The 17,218-nt window shown below is 41.6% G+C and overlaps 4 non-coding genes across 4 annotated transcripts; 3 read left to right on the top strand and 1 right to left on the bottom strand.

Moving 5' to 3' along the window:
• The first annotated feature begins 6,577 nt into the window (after nt 1-6,577).
• trnal-uaa (transfer RNA leucine (anticodon UAA)) lies at nt 6,578-6,660 on the top strand. The gene has a single exon. It is a non-coding gene; the product is annotated as a tRNA-Leu (tRNA).
• A 2,415-nt stretch (nt 6,661-9,075) lies between these two features.
• Nucleotides 9,076-9,147, top strand: trnar-ccu (transfer RNA arginine (anticodon CCU)). The gene has a single exon. It is a non-coding gene; the product is annotated as a tRNA-Arg (tRNA).
• Nucleotides 9,148-10,492: 1,345 nt separating this feature from the next.
• trnan-guu (transfer RNA asparagine (anticodon GUU)) lies at nt 10,493-10,566 on the top strand. Its single transcript has one exon. It is a non-coding gene; the product is annotated as a tRNA-Asn (tRNA).
• Nucleotides 10,567-14,993: 4,427 nt separating this feature from the next.
• trnaa-agc (transfer RNA alanine (anticodon AGC)) lies at nt 14,994-15,067 on the bottom strand. Its single transcript has one exon. It is a non-coding gene; the product is annotated as a tRNA-Ala (tRNA).
• Nucleotides 15,068-17,218: the final 2,151 nt, after the last annotated feature.

Raw genomic sequence — 17,218 nt, 5'->3', positions numbered from 1 at the left:
GTAGGATGGGATAGCCCTTCGCCAAGGACGGCGAGTTAAGCGGGGGAGAGTGTAATGTTTACGGCCACCAGAAGCGTGTAAGAGCCGGCTTACCGCTGCGGTGACATCTCCGCCCTTCCCTGTGATACCAGGGGCTGCAGCCGCTGGGCTAAAGGGAGATTTCTCTTTAGCTCAACAGGCTGGGTCCCTGTTGAGTGACGCCAGAGGCCCAGGTTCGAGTCCCCAACGGTTGGGGGCCGACCTAATGTGGTGGCGGCGAGGGAACCCACATGAACCCCGTTGGTTACAATACATTCTGTATGACAAGACAGGAAGAAAGGCACCTCGGGATTTTGAACACAGGATCTCCTGTTTACTGAGAGAAGTTTTAACCATCTGGCAATTTTCATGTCCAAGGAGCTCAATGTGCTTTCCGTGTACAACAGCGTGTGCTCTACATCCGCCACTGAAACACAGCACACGCTCAGCATCTTGACATCTCCCAAACAGAGCCGTGCAGAGACCTTTTGGTGGGCAGTGGCTCAAAAGGAGAGAAGGGGCACTTTCCGGGGCAGGATTTGTTGCATTCAAGTATCCAGGACACAAATCATGCCCGCTTGTATTTCTGTGTTTTTTTAATTCTACAGGAAGTTTTAATGTGACTTCAGAGGCATTACAATATTCACAACCTTGGCAAAAAAAAAAGGTTGTCCATAATTGCTGATTATGTTTGATTAACAGACAAAATATTATACCCCCTCTACTGAGCATATACTTTATTTTCCTGAAATAACACTGTAGCGGCGAGGCTTATTAATAAGAAAGAATTAAGTGTTCTGAGCCTTCCCAAATGAGGCCCCATTTCTCTTTTCATCTCTGTGGTGCAGCCTGTGAACCTGTGATAAGGTTTCCTAGGACAGCTCCCAAAGGGGGATGCACTTAGCTAAGCCTGGCTATCATGATCAATGGTCATCCATTGGCGCCTATCTGTCTAGGGAGTGCCAGATGGACATCTGGACTGCATTCCTAAGTGTCAGGAGTAAGTGACTCATATCTCACCTTGATCAACCAATCAGGGACTGGTAGGGCCGAGTAACCCACGTGGGACTCTGATGCCCATGGAACTTTCAGCCAATCAACGAGCTGAAGTTCCTCCAGGTTAAAACAGGTAACACAGAGATTCAGTGAGATTCAAGAGATTCAGTGGACTTCTTAGACTATTCTAAAGGGAATTCAAAGGAGAATTCCAGGGCAGGACGGCCCAGGAGCAGAAGGCTCCCTAGGGCAGGACATTCTCGCAGCGCGCCTCCTGACCATCCTGAGACTCAGCCCGGACAACCACGGAACGGCCAGTGTGTCCGAGTGCCAGAGCTTTCCTTTGTTCTAAGAGTCTAGAGCGGAGGTTGCCAGGGAGTAATCAGAGGATCCACCCGAGGTGAGCACCAGCAGCAAGCCTCGTGAACAGGTCGGAACTGTGGACAGCTGAATCACTATTCAGAACTAGCTCTTCATCAGGAACGAACCGGTCCTCTTCCTGACTTGCTGGGACCCACAGTCATCTTTTCTCCTGTGCGCAAACTTTGCTAGTTAAAGCCAACACTAACTAGCCGGTCAGTGAGCATCAGCAGCATCAGCAGCGCACCGTCGCAAGCCGCACAGCACAGCCTGGCACCGAGCCAGAGAGCGCGGATTGGACAGCAACAGCCTGCAACTGTTTCTTTGTGCCCGCAGGAGATCTGAATCCCCAGAGATTGGATGAGTATTCAACTTCACTCCATTACAGTTGATATCAATTTAATTCCTAAGAGTTATGTACTTGTTTTGAGCATCTAATGTAGAAGTTATAACCAGGTTCATTTACGAAACGGTCTAAATGAATGATATACTGAACGTATGTCCTCTTGATATATGTAACTCTTTGTAACTGAATGAATATATACCTTTTGTCTTCTGATAACCCTCTCGATAAGATCTGTTAGGTTTATATGCATATTCTATGTATTAATAAATGTATCCTTGTGTATTAGTACCTGTGTGTGTGCGTTGTTTGAGTTATGTCGCATGGTTGGATTCTAAAGCCATCAAAAGAATCAATTTTGTGATTTACTGCTACAATTAATAATTGTCCCAGTAAATGCCCAAACCCTACAGAACTGGTGCCTTCAGAGAGCCACTACATTACATTTTGGCTATGGCAACGTTACAACACATCTTAACAAGAGGACAGGACAAATAAAAGAATTACCATCTAATTACATGCAATACCAAATACAATATTTTTCCATCATAAGAGCAAGAGTTCACATGATAACACATCAAATTAAAAAAAAATTTTCCCCAAAAAGTGTCTATTGTGGGACAAATATTCAGGAAGTTTATCACCATTCTCTCTTGTGCGTTAGACTTTCAGCAAGGAAAAGTGAAATTTTTATGATCCATAGCCTTGAAGTACAACGTAAAATTGTTTTATACTGTATATACTTTGTACCAAGATCTCTCAGAAACAAAAACAAAACAATAATAATAATAAGAAGAAGGCAGTCTCTCCTATTTCTGTGAATGAACCATATATATACAACAAAGAATATGCATGTTAGCTGTTTGTATAAAATGCAAAAAAGACTGGCAAAAATACAGAAGCAGAATCGTCAAGTGGCAGAAAAAAACTTGGGCCAATTGAAGATGGTATAGTAGGCTGACACCAGGAACACTTGGCCTACAAACAGCAACAGTATCAGATGTAGCTGCAGTGTATTGGCTTGTGGAAACATATTTACCTGTGTTAATAGAGTTCTTCTAAATGGACAGAGAAACATGAACAGACCTAAACTTAACAATTAGTTTCAGTCGCTAAAACTAGAAGTAATGATGCTCCAGGAGCTGCTGGAACTCACAATCTCAGCATGACTCTGCTGTATAAGTATGCTGACCTATTGCACCACCGGAGCAGCGTGAGTCCCTCTCCTCACACAGACTGATGCTGCACAAACAGGGTGAAACAAGCAGGGTTTTGGCTGTGGATCCATCTCCACATGAGGGAAGGGGACAGTAATACAGCAAGGAAAAGACAGGAGAAGACACTGAAAGTAATGTGCTCACTGGAAAAGAGGAAGGGGAGATGTGGTCAGACATAAAACAGATTGGTGAATAATTTCAAGCGACTTTTTTGTTGTCAATCAGCACATGGATTTCCCTTCATCTGTCTTCCTGTGGAGGACATGACGGGAAAGGGAGAGGACATGAAGCTCATGTACAGGGGGATACTGAGGTGTGTCAGGGTGAACAGTTCCCTCATGATCTTCTTTCCCGTGACCAGGTGAGTGTGGCAGGGTTGCCCTCTGTCTGCCCTGCTCTTCTCCTTGGTGACTGAGCCCTTGGGCCTGGTGATCCGCAGGAAGGAGGGGGTGCGCGGGGTCACCTTGCCTTGGGGCGCTGCCACCTCACTGATCTATTAGTATGCCAATGACACCACAATAATGTTGACAGAGGTGGCGGAGATCCATTCCACCTTGGAGGTGGTTCAGGCCTACTGTGCTGCCTCTGGCACCAGGGTTAACCTGGAGAAGCCCGAGGTCTTGCTGGTAGGGAAGGCAGACACTGCCCTGCTTCTTGGCTACCCTTCAAGGTGGAGACGGGTCACCTGAAGGTCCTCGGAGTCTATATTACTACTGATGAGTAGGCCACTGGGCTTCTGCTGTGGAAGGAGAAGCTCGTTAAGATAAGAGTCAGACTTGGCAGGTGGAGACGCAGGTCCCTGATCTCGAAGGGAAGGGTCCTGTTGGTCAAAATGCTGTGCCTGTCCACCCTGTGGTACCCTCTATCTGGATGCCTCTTCCCGAGAGGATTGAGAGAGAGATTCAACAGCTGGTGGTGGGCTGCATATCGGGGGGGAGAAAAGAGAGAAAATAAACACAGCGTTTCGGCTAAGGAGCTTTCTTTGGGTTAATTAAAAGTAAATGGTTAGTTAAAGTTAACCCAAAGAAGGTGCCACAACTGAAACACTGTGTTTCCTTTCTTCTCTTTTGTGCTCACTAGGCAGGCCTCCTGACCTTTCACAGTCATGCTTTGTTGTGTGCAACTTTAATTATCTTTTTAGGATTTTTTTAACATGGCAACTTCCACCGAGATGGGGAGGGTATAGGGGTGCTCTTCAATAGCTTTTTCATCTATACACACAAACGGATGTGACCAAGACACTCAGAACCTGTCACGCAGGGGCAGACTGCTGAGGATAGGGATCCAATGCGGTGCCCTTGGTAGGGTTGGCGCGAGACGCAGGCGTAGTCGGAGTAAACAGGCAGGGGTCCGAGTCCGGGAAGGCGTAGTACAGGCGTAGGCACAGAATCGACAGGCGAAGGCGTAGTCAAGGGACTGGCAGGGGTCGGAGTCCGGGAAGGCGTAGAAGTTGCCTCGGCTCTTCACCCCACTGCCCTCAGGCAAGAGATATAAGAGCATACGGACACTTACCACAAGATTCTTCAATAGCTTCTATCCACAAGCAGTGAGACTGGCGAACACATTTAGCCATCCCCCTCGGACCACACCTACACCATGACCATCTACCTCTTTATGATTTCTTATCTATTGCACATCTCCAGTCATTGTTTACACGTCTGTGTTGTTTACATTCAAACTGTCTACGTTTACTTGCACATTGTCTATTGTTTGTTTGTACATTGTCTTGATGCACTGTTTGCACTTTGTTTTGTTTTTTACACTTGTTTTACAATCGAGAGACTTTCTGTAAGTAAGAATTCCATTGTACCAGTACCGGTTACATATGGCAATAAAGTTCAAGTTCAAGTTCAAGTTCACAAGTAATAGGTTTATTCCATGCTGAAAAATGATCAAATGATTGATGAACCCAAGTGATTTGAAAGAAATGTTCCACAACTCAAAGCGAGGTTGTATAAGGTTAGGGGAGCTGTCTGGTGTGTAAAACACCTGGTTGCAGCACTGTGGCTGTTGTGCTTGAAGAGCTATTGACTCGTGAATAGCACCCTCCTATCACCATGTACCGCCTGTCTAATGGTGCCATATGTAAATAAAAAAATAAATAAAGGGGCCACAGCCACAGCAAGGTTGTATAAGGTAAGGGGGCCTGTCTGGTGTGTAAAACACTTGATTTCAGCAGTGTGGCTATTGTATTTGAAATGCTATTGAGCCATGAAGTCGACCCACCTGTCCCAGTGTATTACCTGTAGTGTTATCTTCAAAAAATCATTACAAAATAAAGAAAGCGGCCTCAGCCACAGCAAGGTTGTATGAGGTTCGGGGGCCTGTCTGGTGTGGAAAACACTTAGTTTCAGCAGTGTGGCTGTTGTATTTGAATTGCTATTGAGCCATGAAGTCAACCCACCTACCCCAGTGTATTACCTGTAGTGTTATCTTCAGAAAATCATAAAAAAATAAAGGTTCCACAACCCAAAACAAAGCTGGGAAAAGTCAGAGGACCTCCTTAGTGTGCAAAACACTTACTTTCAGCATTGTGGGTGCTTTGGTTTAAATGCTATTGGTTTGTGAACAGAATACCCCTATCCCAGTGCATTGTGCCACATTAAATAAAAGCATGAGAAAAAGAGATTCTGAACACAAAGCTGTGTTAGTGTTCTGTGTAAAAAGTCGGTATGAACATCATGGGAGCTGTTTTTAATTAGCCGCTGAGTAAAGAATATTTTAATCTTGCTGCTGTCAGTAGTATTGTGAATATAGTTGACCCTTAACTGAATGAAAACAGGACATAAAGGAAGGGTTTTAGAAATCAAACAAAGCTTTATTCCCATGCTTACAGTCTGGGTAATTGGAGACTGCACTGTTCTGCTTCCTATGGTCATATATGGGTTTTTCACACGAAGCCATATTGAACAGTATTTCTCGCGTTGTGAACGTGTGCACACAGCGGTCCCCCAGGTTCCAGTTCGTGCGTAATTACGCATCGATGAAAAACTGGAGGTTTAAAAAAAGATAATTAGCTCACTGATAGTTTGATGTAAAGGCTGTGGAAATATCCACAAGGCGTGGTCTTTAAAATGCATTTGGTTTGAAGGCGTTCTGTGCTTCCATTGCGGAGATATGGACAAAAGAATATACATGCTTGGTAAAAAAATGTCATAAAAACGAAAAAGTAAAGGCTGAGAAAGCATTCACAATGTATTTTATACACAAAGGAAGTATTCTCGCAACTTTAAGAGGTTTCGTGTAAACGCTACAGGCGTGCCAACATCTTTTTCGAACTTCAAGCTGTTTACCCCGGTTGGCTCTTCTTTCTTGCTGGGTGATGGCAAACTTCTTGAGAGAGGGAGTCTCCTACGTAAGGCTGCTCTTTGTCAAGAGTGGAGACAACAGGAACAGACTTCAAACCGACATTAATTACTGAGAGCAGGCGAAAATGTCTTTGGAAAAGAGGAAATGACTGCTGACCGTAAACAGAGCTCACGCTCAGCTCACGGACAAGTGCTCCTCGTTAGTATAGTGCTGAGTACCCCTGCTTGTTGCGCGGGTGACCGGGGTACGTTTCTGTGACAGGGCGCCGGTTTAATTTTTTTTAATTGTTGAATCATATTTAAATGTTAAACAACTGATCAGCATCTAGCTGTAGATCAGGATGGCCGAGTGGTTAAGGCGTTGGACTTAAGATCCAATGGACAAATGTCCATGTGGGTTCAATCCCCACTCCTGGTAGTGTTGCAGTAAGTTTTAAGTGACAGAACACTCTATTTAAATATGAATTTACTAAATTTCAGTTCAGTTCTCTTCACTCCCACTCCCTGGCATAACTGAACTCTCACTATCGCATACTGAAGGCTTTACATGCATTAGCTGTGATACAGCTCCCAGTAAAGCCAGAATCAAACAGTTTGTTCTGTTTCTCATGGTGATCCTCTTCTCGATCCAAATGAAATGTTTAATATGATGCCTCAAGAAAAAAAAAGGAGTGAATTTCCGCCTCTAATGATTGATGCCCTATCAAACATTTTGTAACATCCCCGGAAGTTTATAAAGTAGAATCCTGGTTTGTGGCTTAAATTCAAGGTAACCAAGACTAAGGAAACAAGTTGGAAACTTGATGTCGAACTGGAATTTAATTACCCGGAATATTTCACTACTTTGGGTAGTATGTGCCAGAGTGGAGTTCTTTAGATCCGTTTGACAGCTCAGTTGGTAGAGCGGAAAACTGTAGTGGGAACAGTAGGGAATCCTTAAGTCGCTGTTTTGACTCCGGCTGGAAGGAAGGTGCTTTTTGTGAACTTTAATCAAAGAGTTAAAATAGCGAATCTTTTTCACTCAGACGTTGATCAAAAGCTCAATAAACGATGAAGCAGAGGCTCTTGTTACGATTTCAGCCAAAATCTGATTGTCTTGTTTTGGCCAAGATCTGATCTTTGAATTAAGGGACTACGCTGTCTGATTTGTAATTCAAAAGTAGATACAAATGTCACTGTTTTCAAAGGATAGGTACTTAATTGGCTTTATGATTTGGTATTGATTTTGTATCGTTATATTATTAAGTTTGTGCTTTCTGTGTTTTCCATCGTATTGTGAACTACTTTTTTAAACAAAGGCAAACACAGCACACATCTGTTTATACCAGCGGTGAATTGTACATTTTTATTAAGTACAATCTACTGTATTTTTAGAAAAAAATGGCATACTGTGCACGATATGTTGCAGAAACACAACCTGATATTTTCATAATTATTATTTTAATCATTTGACAAGTATGAGGTCCCGGATCCAAATCTTCAGTTCTGATTTTTTTTAAAGTGATATCTACTCTTCCTCTCATGGAAATCACAAGATGTGAGCAAATGTTTTTTGTTCTTTTTTTTTCACATTGTGATCCAAAGAGCCTCAGACGCACAGTCTGACAGTAACCAAACCAGAATGGATTCTGCTGGGAGCCGGACTGAGCTCATTCTCACTCCCTGTGCTGAAAACAGAATCTCTCTTCCCCGAACATCGTCTACAGCTGCTAGATATTGCTCTGCGTCCTACTGCTCCAGCAATTCCTTTGACCAAAGACAGATCACTTGTGTGCTTTTAAACTTCTTGCCGCTACAGGCTCTTTGATGGCTCATGCTGATCGTCCTGTGGATCCAAAAGAAAATGTTAAAGCTGACAAATGTTTGATTGTAATTTGTATCTAGCTACAACGTCCCTGGCAAAGATAATTTATTAGTTGCATGCAATCGGAATCTTTTACTTCACGTATGGTAGTGGAAATAGTTTTAAAAATGTTTTCTAAAGAAGATTGTATTGCCAGGACCTGCCTTTAGCGCTTAGTAGCAATGACGCTGTTGCTATAGATGGACAAGAATTTAAGATGAATTGATGATCTAAGCTAAAATAGCCCTAACACGCTTCCTGTAACAGTGTTTGTATTTATAGCAAGTAATATTCTTTTTCAAACCCGAAGGTTGCTTTTGCATTAAGTGTTATGTAACCATTAGCGGTTTCGGTAGCTTCTGAAGAGCGCACTTTTCCAAACTGAAGCCTATAAGAACATTATTCAAGACACACCATGGCCCAGAATCGTGCATCGGGACAAGGATTAACATCCATTGAAAGTACTCCCAAATAAAAGATTTGACCGAAAAATTAAAAGAGTAGGCAAGTATTAAAACAACACCATAACTTCTTGACTTCCAATCTCTTTCTTGGTTCAGGCCATGTAAAATGACATATTCAGTGGAGTCATGCCAAAGTTGTGAGTTTAAGCCTCACCTGGAGCAGCCTGGTTTTCTGTCTTGCAGGTAAACAGTGTTTTGTGTTATTTGCTAAATGGAGAGAGGATTCTGTGTTAATTGTGCTCCTCCTGGGAGAGGTCAAGATGAGACGTTCACGGGGCTGGTGGTAAATATCCTGTCCAGGAATATCGAGGCTGTAGGGGGTCAGATCTATAGATGTAGTAAACACATTAGTGGAGATGGTGTGTCTGCTCTCCGTGAGAGAGCCGGGCTGGAAGAATAATCTGTGGTCTGGGAAGAAGAGACCCTCGTTGGAAGAGCGGCGCTCCTCACAGGAGAGAATGAAAACAATCTTTTTCAGGGACGCTGATTTTTCTCTTTGGGTGAATTAAAAACACTCACCATGAGTGACCTCGTGGTGCAATGGTAGCGTATCTGACTCCTGATCAAAAGGTTGCGTGTTCAAATCATGTCGAGGTCAGCTGATGTGGTTGCTTTTGAAAGTTAGGGAGTGTTTGGTCACTTTTGTATGAAAAAGTGTCTGAAGCCTGTAATTATAATTTGCCCTTTTTTAATTGTGGTTGAAATCCACTCCCATGTACCAAGACCTTACAGTATATTCATGTTTACTTAAATTACTAACTATTGGACTATTGGACATTAGTTGGTGTTTTTTTTTGTAACGATTTGCTATTTCATGCAGGAAAGAAAGGAACCCAGACCCAACGTTTGCTTTCAGGTGCGGTTCATTTACATAACGGACATCTATTTCTGAGGAGCCTGATTTAAATCACACAACCCCTGTAGAAGTCGAATCGACAATCTTATAAACCGAAATCAGCCGCGTTATCCATTAAACCACTAGCCCGTCACGTAAATGAATTGTACCATGGTGAGTTCAGCGCCGCTACTAGTAATACCCCACCCCCATCTTAAATTTCTAAGTGAGAACCGTGTTTTCTACATTTTTATCAGTTTTAAAAAATCAGTACTTTTAAGCAGACAAAGCCTTTATGTGTCGCTCTGAATTTCTAATTGATTTAGAATTCCCCAAAAAAAGTGTTTTGTTCCACAACGGCGTGAAATGATCATGTCTTTCACTCTACTTCTCTCTAGTAGTAAAGCTTATCTTGCTAGGTGAGCATTTGCTCCGGTAAATTAGGTCACTTTTCATGTTAACTGACTTCTTCTAAACACAACATTTCCCGGTGCATGTTTTCTCCATGAAAAAATATATTTTCCCTTAGATGATTTCTCATTTAGTTTCTTCAAAGAGTACAGAAAGAAGAAAGAAAGGAAAAGTGTCATAAATGAACTCTGTCGCCCTTGGGAGATGTCAAGCGCATTGGACATGAAAAGTGCCCAATAAAAGCCATTTCTCTTACGGTCAGGGCTCCTGTTCCATGTAAAGGAGGCAGCTTGCTCAGCCGGCAGACTCAGGGCTTACTGAACGCAAATGGCTCAGAGCGGTGTGTCCAAGCTGCTGTAAAAGAGGAGAATTCTGCCGGCACCGTGGCTGAGTCGGTTTAAGTACCTGTCTCGTTAACTGGAGATCCTGGCTCCACATCCCAGCTGTGAATTTCTTCCTGTCTTTTTGTGCAGAAACTACCATCTTGGACAACCGCACAGGGCTTGATTTAGTTTAATGCATGAATGCATTTCCTTTCTGCAACAACTTGTTTTTCAAGAAATTAATGCAGCTTGTGAAAAATGAAATTTAATTCTTGGCTATCAGAGCAGAAGGAATATTGCAGACTGGCAAGAAAATGCAAGCTATGTTTATTTTTTGACCGGAAAGGTGCGAATGGAGTAGAGCCTTCCTGTCAGTCTCTGTGGCGCAATCGGTGAGCGCGTTCAGCTGTTAACTGAAAGGTTGGTGGTTCAAGCCCACCCAGGGACGTTCTTCTTATTATTGTCAATGTAAACACTGCCTCCGCTAAAGCCGAAACCTTAACCCTCTTTATATTTACCGAAAATGGGAGTCTTTTGCCCGTGTCCAAGAACAACACTTGAACACTCGGGGAAGTCCAATAGTGATCAACACCGCAACTCCCCAGACAACCATATTCACCCATGGAAACGTATCTTTGAAGGGCTGGCGGGAGATATCATTTACAGTACAGTAAAGAAAGTAATACTGAAGGGCTGGAAGTCCTGGAAAGGGTTAATAGAAGCCTCTTGCTTCTGCCCTGGAACAGAGCCCACAGCTGCCAGATCAGTGACTCCTGAGCCCAGTTCACAGAGAGGAGAACCACGAGCTCTTTTATGTCTCTAAGAGGGCTGGGAGAAAGGAGAAAAGGGGGAGATGTGACTTGAGTCCAGGCTGTTCTGTCTGATATTGTTCATGTAGCAGCACTGATTGTCTGAATATCTTCTGGTTCTGGATTGTGAGGATAGGGAGCAGAACGGAGTTGAGCTTCTGTCTGAGTGTGTCTAAGCTGTGAATCTGACTGAGAAGAGAATAATGTTTTTTTTTTATTCTGCCTCAGAATTTTTCTTCTTTGCCAAGTGGTCTTACATCCACTTCAGAAACTCTGCACAGACTGCCAGAGAGAAGAGGAGAGAGAGATGGACAGATAAGAGCACACGCAGCGAGAGAGACATATGTCTTGATTTACTTTGAAGCAAGTGTTCATTTCCCTTCTGGAACAAGTTGTTTCTGAACTTCAAGAAATTCAAACAACTTATGAAAGATAAAATACAAGTCTTGCTTATCAGGACAGAAGAAATACCGCAGGAAAATGACAGTGATTTTTCTCCTTTAAACGAAAAGTGGAGAAAAACAACGGCAGTACATTTCCGTCGGCTTGATTTAACTTAATACAAGTATTCACTTCCTTTTCTGTAGATTACAGCCTGCAAAAGATGAAATAAAGTTATTGGTTATTCATGGTCAGTGCAGGAGAAATACTGCTGGCTGGCAGGAAAATGTCATTATTTAATTTTAACTACAAACGTGCGAATGGCAAAAAGCAACGTGAGTGTGTTTCTGTGCAGTTGTTAAACAAAGGGCTGGTGGTTCAAACCCACTCAGGGATGTGCTTCAGATTGTTCTGCTATAACCATAATCTCTTCTTAAACTTGATGGGATTTCTTTGTAAACCCTCTTGATCTTTGCAGGAAATGTGCATTTTACTCGTGTGGAACTACATGTAAACAATTAAGTACCTAAGTCAATGTTCAAGAGAACCATTTTCACGCGTGGAATTTTATCTTCAACTGGCTGTCAGGAGAATTCATTTATACACCCGTTGTATCCTTAGCAAAAATATTTTAAAATTAGAACACAGATTTGTTGGAGAACTTGACAATCCTTGACAATCATTAAATGAGCATTATACAAATGTGCGTTGATATTTTGTATATGTACCTTAATTGTAATAAATATAAACATAATTGCTTTGATATGGATGTTCATTTGAAGGATTTGAGGAAACTATCAAGGATCTCAGAACAACCAAAGATACATTCCCAGTGGGCATTGATTCGTCGAATATACGTATATTTACGGCGAAATTACGTCTATACGTATATATACGTCGCCTCGACGTATAATCAACGTCGAATTGCAACCGTAAAATCGACGACATGAATAAACGCATATATAACGTCGAATACACATCTAACACAGTGCCTGAGGCTTTTTACTGTATGTATCGTGTGTGCCGCAACTAGGAGTATACGGCACTCTGCACAGTGCACGAAGTAAATTATTTTGGCAGTAATTAATTTACACGTGTATAATAAATATAGTAAATATAATAAATTAATTACTGCCAAAATAATTTACTTCGTGCACTGTGCAGAGTGCCGTATACACCATTTCCTGGACACCCCGTCCCCCATCAGTGGGGGAAAAATCTGTAGGGGGGCGTCTGAAATTCTGAGGGGGGAGTGATATTTCGGTTGAAACTGAGCTGTACGGTGCAGCAACCCAAATGAAATCTCACAGCTATGCCATTGATTAGTGCTTCATGATAGAAGATAACGACTAGCAATCTGGTATTTGCGATGAAGTTCAGTTTCACATTTTTCGTCACTCTCACGGTTTGTATTGCCTGGAGCGAAAAGTACCAGCGTTCATTTTTGCAGCTACATGGACGTTCTGAATCGTTAAGAAAAAAATGTTGTAAAACCAACAGAAAGCACAGACTGCTATAACTAGTCCTAGTTATATAACGATTTTAAGTATAATGATAAACTACTGCAAGGAATCGGTCCACCTGAGCAAACAGGATCGTAATGTTGACACTCAATAACGACACTGATATGTGCAGTTCCTGGACGGATAGCCCTCCTGTCCATCAAACAGACTGAGTGACTGTTCGTGTCATTTAGTGTTGTCTGACCATTGACAAAGTACAACTATTTTTTTAGGGCGCAAATTAAGTTAGGTAAATCTTTTTGCCCAAAACTGAACGGGCGACATTCCCCCCTCCCCCCGTGTTGCCAGGCCTGTCCCCATCCTATTCCATAATGTCATTATATATAATACCATACAACAGTGACCGATCCTTACTAACTGCATGCGTTAAAATTGCACATCAGCTCATAGCAGGGGGCACATAGCCGCGATGTATTATCAATGTTAAATTTCAACCATAATATCGACAACATTAATAAACGCATACGTTGAGAAAATATCGAACCCAGCATATTTTCCGGTTATATACCACAATGCATTGCTAGTATTCGTTGGTCACCATTTTGGACACGTTTTTCAAACGTAGAAGTATATCCGCAAATATCTCAGCAATCCTCTTTTGACGAGTAAGTATGAACAATAATAATACTATCTGAATACATACAGATCTTTCTTAATATTATTTTGATTAAAATAGTACGTGAATAAGCAAAAAAATGGCACATAAAATAGTGTGAATGGGGAAGATGACACAAAATCGTTTTGCCGTTTCTCTTATTCTTATTCTATGTTGTCCTTTCAAACTTTGGGTACTCTTTAATTAGGACAGACTTTATTGCTCAACTGCTATGATGCAAGCCAAATTTTATACATTTATTTCAGCTTTGAGCTTAGTAAACCGTTCATTTTTTAGATTATACTAAAGAAGATATTAATCATCATTTATTTGGGAAGTAATATTATATAATTTTCTTCTAGCTGCGGTGCTGAAGTCCCACCCTACATCAACAGAAAAAGAAATAAAGGAGCACGCAATGTGTTACTTGAAGAATGCATATGCAAGGCAGGGGGCCAGGAGATCTGGACTCTGAAAATAATAGGTTTTTGGTTCTGTTAGGACAATTAGACAGGGTTTGCAAATAGTGGACAAAAATCGTCTTAACTTCCATTGTAATATTTTTTTTTCTTGGAAATATAGAAATTGTACATTCTAAAATGTATATTTGAATCAAAATGTGGTTTTGAGTTAGTGTGTTAATGTAATTAGTTTTGTGTTTGTCATTACTATACTGTATATTGCCATGTTACCAGAATTTGTAGCTGAAGTTTAAGACTAGTTGTGTTTTTTATGATTATTGCCCATATGTTGATTGTTGATTGATTGTATACAATGTATAATTTGAAATATGTATGTTTCAGGTGTGAATGTGTATTTTCAGAATACATTTCTAAACCTAATCATTGGCTTGGTTTACTTGTTTCTACACCTATAAAATCTATCTTTGATGTATAATAGACCTCTACCCATATACGTATAATAGACCTCTAATGTTATCCGTATAATAGACCTCTAACCATATACATATAATAGACGTCTAAAGTTATACGTATAATAGACCTCTAACCATATACGTATAATAGTCCTCTAAAGTTATCCGTATAATATACCTCTAAAGTTATCCGGAACTCCAACCATATATGTATAATAGTCCTCTAAATTTATCCTTATAATAGAACTCCAACCATCTATGTATAATGAACGTCTAAACATAGACGTATAATTGACGTATAACTTTAGACATATATTAGAATTTCATTCTAGACGAATTGTAGACCACATTTAGACGTCTAAGGTATGCGTTTAATAGACGTATATTATACGTCTTTTGCCCACTGGGAACCGCCGAACACGCAAACTGATTACACTGCAGAGCCACAGGCGCCTCACTTTTCTCCATTCTCTGGGTCAGGGTGAAAAAAAAAACTTTGCTGGTATTAGCTGGCCTGCTGGGAGCACCTCTTCTTCACTGATAAGCAAGATTTGTGTTTCATCTTTCGCAAGCTGTATAGATTTCTTTCAATACAGGTTGTTCCAGAAAGGAAACGAACACTTGCATTCACCTGGATTAAAAGGCATGGGTTTTGCCCGTAAGGATACATTCTGTACAGTAAGACAGGAGGAAAGGCACCGCTGGGAATCGGACCCAGGATCTCCTGTTTGCTAGATAGGCGCTTTAGCCAACTAAGCCACGGCGCCAGCAAAGTGCTGTCCTTTGACAGCCACTTGGACACGTCTCAACTGCTCTGAGACATCTGCGTTCGGTGTGCACCGAGCCTGCTCGCCTTGCAAGTTGCCTCATTTACATGCGATAGCTCCACCACTAAGAGAAAGGATGAGAAATGGCTTTTATCTGGCACTTTTCATGTCAGAGGATCTCAATCTGCTTTCCGTGTACAAGAGGATGTCCAACTCATGTAGCTAAAGACGTAGACGACAGTGCTCCACTGAAATCTTGATCTCACAACCCTCGGCATGACTCCGCTGTGTTCTGCTTTAGACAAAAGGGGGGAAAAGACTTCTTTCATCACACGTTTTGCACTGTTTGCGGTGTTTGCAGTGCTCTTTCTTAAATGAAAACCAGGAATCGGCACCATATGAGGTGACACTAGATAATATTGGAACAAGTAGCCTCGCCATTCCATGCGTGATGTGAGCAAAGTGTAATTCCTGTCTTTATAGTGTGCTTGTTAGAGACTTAGCTGGCACCCAGAGCGCTTTAAATCCGGGAGTCAGCAGCCCAAGACAAGAGAGCTTCCTTCGTCTATGTTTTTTGCGTGAAGGGGGGAAACCATGCGTGTGCTGCAAACGATCTTAGTATCGAAGTGCCGTCCCACATAACCGATCTGAACAATCTGCTTTACAGAGGAGCACTGCCGGAGCTTATCGTTGGCAAACTGAAGACCAGGCCGACCTCTTCTGTGACTCTTGAACACTCAATCTCAAGATTGTGAATTCAAGCTCCACGCTGGCGGGAAATTCCATAGGTAATGATCACATTTTCTTGCATGCTAATCAAAATAAATATTAAGAAACTTTTCCCCATACCAGTTTTTTACAAAAGTAAAGGCACATGGCACATGTGTGCCACATCACGACCGAGTTTAGTGACAACTACCTCAGAGATTGGAAGCTGGGTAGTTTCAGATCAGATCACTTTTTTATCAAAGGTTCAAACAAACCCGAATACCTTTGCAAGAGAAATTTCAGAATCCCAGTCAAACCCAGTACGTTTGCTGGATCCCTCAAATTCAGCTGAACTACAGCACAGATCTGCAGTCCATGGTTAGAATACTGTGGGTGCGTTGCATAAGCCATACTGCCCAAAATAGTTCTAAAACAGGAGATGCATTCTCGTTTAGGAATGTGAGATAAAGTGAAATGGTCTGGGAAGAGTCCTACGTTTGAACAGTTCAAAATAGACGTAAAGGGGTATTTATGGACTCTTTCGAAATGTAAGAACAAGCTGTGCGGACCTTATCTTTATTTACCTTGTGTAATCTTTTTTCATAAAGTGTAATTGTGTTATAGCATGTGCCCCTGCCGATGTTATTGATATTTTATATGTGCTCTTGTTTGTATTGTATGTAGTTTTATTGTTTTCAGCTGACTTCATATGAAAGGGAATGAATTGCTTTTTCACAGTCTCTCAAGAAACTCAGTTTTAATGCCCTCCATTTTAATGTTGGTTGTGCTTGCGTGCTGCTTCTGTCTGTGAAACTTGAATGTTCTGCTTCTTCACACCGAATCATTGGCAGGGGTTGAGTTTATATAATAATTATAATAAATAACTTTATTTTATATTGCACCTTTAAAGGTGGCAAGCTATATGAGAGTGCATGTAACAGCACAGGACACCCAGTTAGGAGCTCACACAGCTTTCAGCTCAGTGTGCAGTGCTCTCTTGCCTTCCTGAAGATGACGTTAAATTAGTTAAAATCATGTGATAGTTAACAAAGCTTAATAGTGAAACAGCCAGCACAAATGGTTGCGTTTGTGATTATGTCACTTCTCTACTACAGCAGTGTCGATAAAAGAAACTCTGAAACCACTAAAGCACTGCACAACTGAATTCGGGAGAATAATATTAGGGATTCTGAGCGATGTCTGCATACAAGCAATCCAATACAGATGCTGAAGTCTTTAAATATTGACTCTCCCTGTTGTGCTGCCTTTTCCTTGAAGGAAAACTATTCAACTGGAAGAATGTTTATCGCAGGTTTAAAACTTGCTGTTGCTATTTGGAGAAATCCACAAACTCGTGTTTTTCTTGTGTTTTAAAAGACAGCCATACCCACTGACAAAATAACGACACTGCTGCTGATTTTTTCCGGAGCCGAATCACAGTTG

This window comes from Lepisosteus platostomus, chromosome 5, assembly GCF_059453375.1.
Source record: "Lepisosteus platostomus isolate fLepPlt1 chromosome 5, fLepPlt1.hap1, whole genome shotgun sequence".
Taxonomy (NCBI): Eukaryota; Metazoa; Chordata; class Actinopteri; order Semionotiformes; family Lepisosteidae; genus Lepisosteus; species Lepisosteus platostomus.
The sequence above is the reverse complement of the archived record's forward strand: the minus strand, read 5'-3'. Positions and strand labels throughout refer to the sequence as shown.